The sequence below is a fragment of the Helianthus annuus genome, chromosome 4, assembly GCF_002127325.2.
Source record: "Helianthus annuus cultivar XRQ/B chromosome 4, HanXRQr2.0-SUNRISE, whole genome shotgun sequence".
NCBI classification, from domain to species: Eukaryota; Viridiplantae; Streptophyta; class Magnoliopsida; order Asterales; family Asteraceae; genus Helianthus; species Helianthus annuus.
The window spans coordinates 143,066,584-143,074,305 of record NC_035436.2 but is presented as its reverse complement, the minus strand read 5'-3'; positions in this window follow the sequence as shown (position 1 = coordinate 143,074,305).

The window sequence follows — 7,722 nt, the reverse complement described above, 5'->3', positions numbered from 1 at the left end:
TCATCGGGGCGTGGCACTGAGCGAAATAGATTGTTCAAGAGAATTCATATCAACTATTAAATGACAATATTTATAAGGTTTAACATCCCATTCTATTGAACAAATAATTCAAAACAGTCATTACAGATATTCAGTCTCAAAAACAAATTCCATTCCGACAACTCAGATTTATTTGGTGAGTTTCTAGACTTCCTAACTTGTTTGCAGCATAACATCCAATCAACATGTCACTGTCACACCCCAATTTCCACACGTTTCACCAGTGGGCCCGGTGGGGGATTACCGTGACGTAGTTGGCAACAATACAGTCAAACAACACAATATATAAATGCACAGCGGAAGCAAAAGATAGATATATTTCAACTGAATATAATTGTAATATCGTGTATCACAAGTAGCTGAAATAACCCACAGGGGATCAAAATAAAATAGGAATAATGTTCAACAGTTTGACGTCCAAGCTGGCGAGACTTATTGTGGACGCTAGGAGAAAGCCAACCTAGTTCGTTTAGTACCTGCAGTTAACCTTTTTGGGAAAATACGTTAGTTTACACTGGTAAATACATTCAACCGACACTTTTGTAAAAGGTTTAATAAAATTGATTTGAATGCACGTGGCACAAACTTTTATAACTTGGGATAATTATTTTAATATAATACTTGTAAATGAATTACATGTTTCTTTGCGTTCAGTAACCCGTTCCGTAGACCGGGTTAAAGACTAATAGACACACCACAGGTATAATACCCACAAGGTTAATCCTTAAGTGGGATACCATTTTTCATATGCAGCAGTCAGGTGTACGCCTACACCCTGTGCTTAGGTCGTGACCATCTCGTAAGATGATGCCAGGGATATCCGGGACATGGTCATTAACCCCCCAAAGGCTTTAAGCAAACAAATCAAATTTTTTAACGGGTCATCTTGATAATACTTAACCATAAATCAATTAAGGTCAAATGCCCGACCAAGCGGTATTCTATATAACGTACCCCAAGCCCGTATTGGGAAATAAGTTAAAAGTATTTACCTTTGCAAGTATAATTCACAAATAGCTAATGCAAGTAGCTTTTACCGGGTCTCCTATTCTGGAACGAAGGTTTATAATAACCTATTAGAATCCTAACGGGTCTTTGATTAAGCTTAAACTTTAGACCGGTTAGTTTTAACGAAAGATACGGTTCGAACGCACGATTAAGCGAAGATCGGAATAAAATGTGATTTAGACTCAACCAGTTTGATGACTTGTTTAATATGGGTAATCCAATCACATTTTGGATTTTGAGATAAAAACGACAAGGTTTGACCCGTTTCGGCTAATTTATGTAAACTAGTTACATAAACCGAACCGAACGCGTAAATGGCGTAACAGGTAACCATAAGGGTCCTACACAGATTTCCTAAGTTAATATGCTCTAAAGAGGTTGTGGTATCCGTAGGATACCTTCCATTATGCCCATAACGAGTTTAATCCCAATATACGCCCCGTAGGGGTATTTTGGTCATTTTAAAGATTATAAAAGAGGTTTCCGGGTTATACAGGAAATCTGAGTTTTCTGAACAGGTTATAATGTTCAAAATACTTTATTTATTATATGAAATCAGTAGCAATTGGATTCGGGTCAAAATACCATGTAGAACTCATTTTATGTCCGTAAAGAGTATATTTGGTATTCACCGAATCAATGCCATAACCGCAGGTTATGAGCAGGTTAAAAATAATTAAAAATCTTTAAAAATCCCAAAATATTATTTTACATCAGTGTGTAAAAGGTTTGGTGTCGAAATTTGGGTTTAGATAGGCTTTATGCTAATTGCGCCGTTTAATTACAAAAGTTATCTTAATTGCACTATTTAGCATAACTCCTCTTCCAGACCTTGGATTGACATGAAATTTTAGGGACATGTTTAGAAATCAGTAACTAAGGTTACTATCCTTTCACATATCCAAAATTCTCGTTTTATGATCAAAAGGGCATTATGGTCAACTTTAAGCATATAACGAAAATGTGCAAACGACTCGGACAAACAACGAACCAGCCATAGAGGGTTATACCATCATGTAACCTGGTCCTAAGAGAGTCCTAAGGCATGTCTAAGTCATACCAAAACGGGTCAGAACTGAAGTCAAAGCAAAAGTCAAAGTTTTGTGACTTTCAGTTCCGAACCGGGTCAAAACAGTAAATGGTCGGATCAAACAAGCTTAGACCAGTTATAATACTTATTATCAAGTTATATGAGTGATAAAACAGGTTACATGCCATCTACATTGTTAATTATGCGTTAAATCGAAAATTAGCATTCTGTTAACTTTTTCTAAGCAACTTTGACCCGACATTTGAACTAGTTAGAGTGGGAATCAGAGGGTGCCCTTTTAAGGGTTTAATGCCCACATAATTACGAACATATAACTACCTTTGATTCGACTAATCACTGGACCATTTGTGATTAAGTCAATCGTTAATTACGACGGATTGACTTTTAAGCTATAACTAAGCAAAAACTCAACTAAGAAGGGTTAAGCACACTTACAGAAGTCTAGTACACGACCAGAGGTGCTTATAGAGGATTCTTGAGCTCCAGAAATGATCAGAAGTGATGAATGAAGGTGTGGTTACAATGTTGCAATACAAGGCCTTTATATAGTAGTCTTGGATGCATTAGATCATGACAACAAGGTCTACAAGTGTAACCAGATCACCAACAAGTGTCCCTGAGTCCTAGGGGTTGTTTAGGGGGCGCCCATACTGATAATAATGGCTGAGAGTCGGTTAAAACACCAAACAGTGCTGCTGCCAACGTTTTCTGCATCTGGGCGTTTGACGTGGACCGCGTAAAGTCCTTCTAACCTTTACGCGGCCCGCCTGAATCCTTCTGACAGAAACAAATCATTCTACTGCTGGCACGGCCCGCGTAAGACCTTGCTAACTCTTACGCGGCCCGCCTGAGACCTACTGTAAGATTTTTCAAATCTTTTTACATTATTGCAGCTGGCTCTTAGCGTTTCGAATGGGTAACTTTGCACTTTGGGCCTTTCTTATTTACGTATAAGGGCCTCGTGACTTTTACCCAACTTATTAGTCCTCGGTTAGTTTATTACTGCCCGAAAAGTCATAACTTTCAATGTTGACGCTTTTAACCCCTCGCGTACGAATTCGATCATAACTTTCTCATTTTATAACGGAACTTGATGAAATTTATATCGTGCATTCTAGTGAGCATATTTTACCGTTACAAAGCCTCGGGTTTGTTAAAGGGTCACTCAGAGGTACAACTTAAACATGTTGACACATTTAACCCCTGTAGCTTGTAATCTCTCACTTTCTTCCATGTTTCGTTCCGTATTGTCTATGATTCATTCGTTTGAAGGTACGAGCATCATGTAGGGTCACTGTAAAGTATATTTATCCCTTGTTGACATTTTGAACCCTTGAATTCACATACTTTCTATGTTTGTCAATTTTAGTCCCTCTGTAGTATTTATTACCACGTGCAAACTTATGTCACATGTCATTACTTTATAGGATGAAAAATTTCGAGGTGTTACATCCTCACCCCCTTAAAAGAAATCTCGACCTCGAGATTTACTGAAAGAAATGAGGGTACTTTTCTTTCATTGTGGACTCTACCTCCCACGTGTACTCAGGACCTCTACGGGCATCCCATTTTACCTTTACAATCGGTATATACTTCCTTCGAAGCTTCTTCACCTGTCGATCCTCGATCGACACAGGCTTTTCAACAAACTTCAAGCTCTCATCTATGTGCACATCTGTATACGGTATAACTAGTGATTCATCAGCAAAACACTTCTTCAGATTGCAGATGTGGAGCACGTTGTGGATACCACTGAGCTCTTCCGGTAAGTTTAACTTATAGGCAACCGATCCGACACGTTCGATGATCTCGAAGGGTCCAATGTATCTCGGGCTTAACTTGCCTTTCTTACCAAATCGCATCATTCCCTTCCAGGGTGATACTTTAAGCAATACCTTGTCACCTACCTCGAAGTTAAAAGGTTTACGCTTCAAATCTGCGTAGCTTTTCTGCCGATCACGGGCAGCTTTCTGACGGTCACGAATCTGGACAATCTTGTCCGTCGTTTCAAATATTATTTCAGGTCCTGTCATCTGGACATCTCCAACTTCCGCCCAACAAACAGGCGTTCTACACTTTCTACCATACAAGGCTTCAAAAGGAGCAGCTTTAATGCTCGTATGGTAGCTATTGTTATATGAGAACTCGACTAATGGTAGGTGGTTATCCCAACTACCACGTAAATCAATCACACATGCACGAAGCATGTCTTCCAAAGTTTGGATTGTACGCTCACTCTGTCCGTCCGTCTGAGGATGGTAAGCCGTACTGAAGTTTAAGCGCGAACCCAAAGATTGTTGGAAACTTTTCCAAAAATGTGACGTGTATCTGGTATCTCTGTCAGAGATAATAGACACTGGCACGCCATGTAGAGATACAATCTTATCTACGTACAATTGGGCTAACATATCGGAGCTATAAGTCTCCTTAATGGGTAGGAAATGTGCTGACTTAGTCAACCTAACAACTATCACCCATATCGTATCATTTCCTTTCCTTGTCTTCGGCAACTTGGTGATAAAATCCATCTTCACCATTTCTCACTTCCACTCGGGAAGTTCTGGCTGTTGCAGCAAACCTGACGGTTTTTGATGTTCAACTTTGACTTGCGCACAAGTCAAACATTTTGCGACATAGGTGGCTATAGACTTCTTCAAGCCTATCGACCAGAAGTTTGCTTTCAAATCCTGGTACATCTTGTCAGCTCCAGGATGAACGGAGTATTTGGAACTGTGGGCCTCCTAGAGGATAACATCTCGTAGTCCCCCATAAACTGGAACCCATATTCGTCCATTTAACCTTAAAATTCCGTCCTTGCCATAGGATAACTGTTCTTCAGTTACCCCTAGCTTTTCATTAGGATAGTTAGCTTCTAGCACAGCTTCCTTCTGTGCAGCTAACAACCTTTCATTCAGACTGTTCTTTATCTCAATGCTCTTGGCATTGATTCTACTAGGCTTTACTCTTTCCTTCCGACTCAAGGCATCGGCGACTACATTCGCCTTGCCAGGATGGTATCTTATCTCACAATCATAATCATTCAAAGTCTCCATCCATCGTCGCTACCTCATGTTCAAATCCTTTTGGTTGAACAGATGCTGGAGGCTCTTGTGACCAGAATAGATCACGAATTTGATGCCATATAAATAGTGCCTCCATAGCTTTAGTGCAAATACAACGGCACCCAACTCCAAGTCATGGGTGGTGTAATTCTTTTCATGCACTTTCAACTGACGTGAAGCATAGGCAATAACCTTGCCTTTCTGCATAAGCACACATCCCATCCCGGTGTGTGATGCATCACAGTATACTACAAACTCTTCCATTCCGTCCGGCAATGTCAACACAGGAGCATTGCTTAGCTTCTGCTTAAGGATATCAAAAGCTTCTTGCTGCTTAGGGCCCCAGTTAAACTTAACATTCTTTCTTGTCAAAGAAGTTAGGGGTGCAGCAATCCTTGAAAAATTCTCAATAAAGCATCTGTAATAACCTGCCAATCCTAAGAAGCTGCGAATTTTCGTAGGCGTCTTTGGCTCTTGCCAATTCATGACAGCTTCCACATTGGCGGGATCCACTTGAATACCACGCTCACTAACATATGTCCAAGAAATTGGACTTCTCGAAGCCAGAATTCACACTCAGAGAATTTGGTGTAAAGCTTCTCCTGTTGAAGTAGTGAAAGAATACATCGTAGGTGCTTTTCATGATCAGCTTGGTTCTTCGAATAGATGAGGATGTCGTCTATGAAGACGATGACAAATTTGTCCAAGTATGGCTTGCAGACACGGTTCATGAGATCCATGAATCACTAGGAACTCGTAATGACCATAACGAGTCCTAAATGCAGTTTTGTGCACATCTTCATCTCTAACTTTCAATTGGTGATAACCTAACCTCAGATCAATCTTAGAGAAGTAGCTTGCTCCTTGAAGTTGGTCGAACAGATCGTAGATCCTGGGTAATGGATACCTATTCTTGATGGTAACCTTGTTCAGCTCACGGTAATCGATGCACAGACGCATCGATCCATCCTTCTTTTTGACAAATAGAATTGGTGCTCCCCAAGGAGACGAACTAGGTCTTATGAAACCCTTGGCTAGCAATTCATCCAGTTGTGTCCTTAACTCCTTCATCTCTGTTGGTGCCAATCTGTAGGGTGCTCTAGCAACCGGTGCTGCCCCTGGAATAATGTCAATCCTGAACTCCACTTCCCTATCCGGTGGTAAACCAGGTAGTTCCTCCGGAAAGACTTCAGGGTATTCCAAAATAATAGGGATATCTTCAATCTTGGGTTTCGGCTCATCGATAGTTACCTGTGCCATGTAGATGACACAACCCTTCTTCAAACATCTAGAAGCCTTGAGCATAGATACTTGCTCCGGTAGTCCATACTGGGTATCTCCCTGAACGGTAAGTGACTCACCAGACGGAGTCTTGAGCACTACTTGCTTCTTATTACAGACAATCTGTGCCTGGTTACGAGATAACCAGTCCATACCCAAAACTATGTCGAATCCGACTAACTTCAAAGGAAGTAGGGACAACAGAAAAGAGTGGTCCTTAATGGATATGAAACATCCCTCTAAAATGGTTGAGGCGGTTTCTAAGGTGCCATCAGCTAGTTCCACCTCATATTTCACACTTAAGGTCTTAACAGGTAAATTCAGCAATTTGCAAAACTTATTGTCTACAAATGATTTATCAGCTCCTGAATCAAATAGTATTCTTGCATAGACATCATTTATAAGAAAGGTACCTGTAATCACGTTGTCATCCTGCACAGCCTCCTTGGCGTCCATTCTGAAGACTCTAGCATTAGTCTTCTTTCCTTCATCCGCTTTCTTGGCATACTTTGGGCAGTTTGTCTTAATGTTCCCCTTCTCATTGCAATTGTAACACGTTGCGTCTTCCAGTTTCTTACACTCGAGGGTTTTATGCTCCGTGGATTTGCAAATCCCACAACGACCCGCCTGAGACTGGGATTTGGAGTCAAGTCTTCATTTCCCATAATGGTATTTCTGGCAAGTCTTACACTTGGGCTTATCCCCAGACTGATGCCCTTCTTTCCTTGAACCAGATCCTTTCTTGTGGTCATTGCTTCCACGGTGCTTCTTACTCGATCGACGCGAGTTGTCGTCATCATCGTGCTTTCTTTTCTCGGTATCCTTGTTCCTCAGCGATCTCAGCCTGATCGCATCCAGGGTGAGGGATAAGGATATATCAGCTACTGACCTGAATGTAGCTGGCCGGGAGGCTTTCACACTAGCCTTGATTTCTGGGGCCAAACCCCCAATGAAACGTGCGATCCTCTTGGGTTCTGGGGTCACCAGGTATGGAACCAATTTGGACAGGGTGTTGAAACTTGTGAGGTACGCCTGGCAATCCAGGTTCTTCATAACCAGGGATAGAAAATCAGACTCTATCTTTTCAACCTCGTGCTGAGGGCAGTAATTTTCTTTGATAAGAGCAACAAATTGCTCCCAAGACATGTTGTACAAAGCAACTTTTCCAGAGGCTTGGATCAATGACCTCCACCAGGCCAAGGCCTCACCCTTGAATGATTGTGACACGAACTTCACAAAATCCTTTTCAGCACACCCGCTGATATCAACCACCGTGTCCAT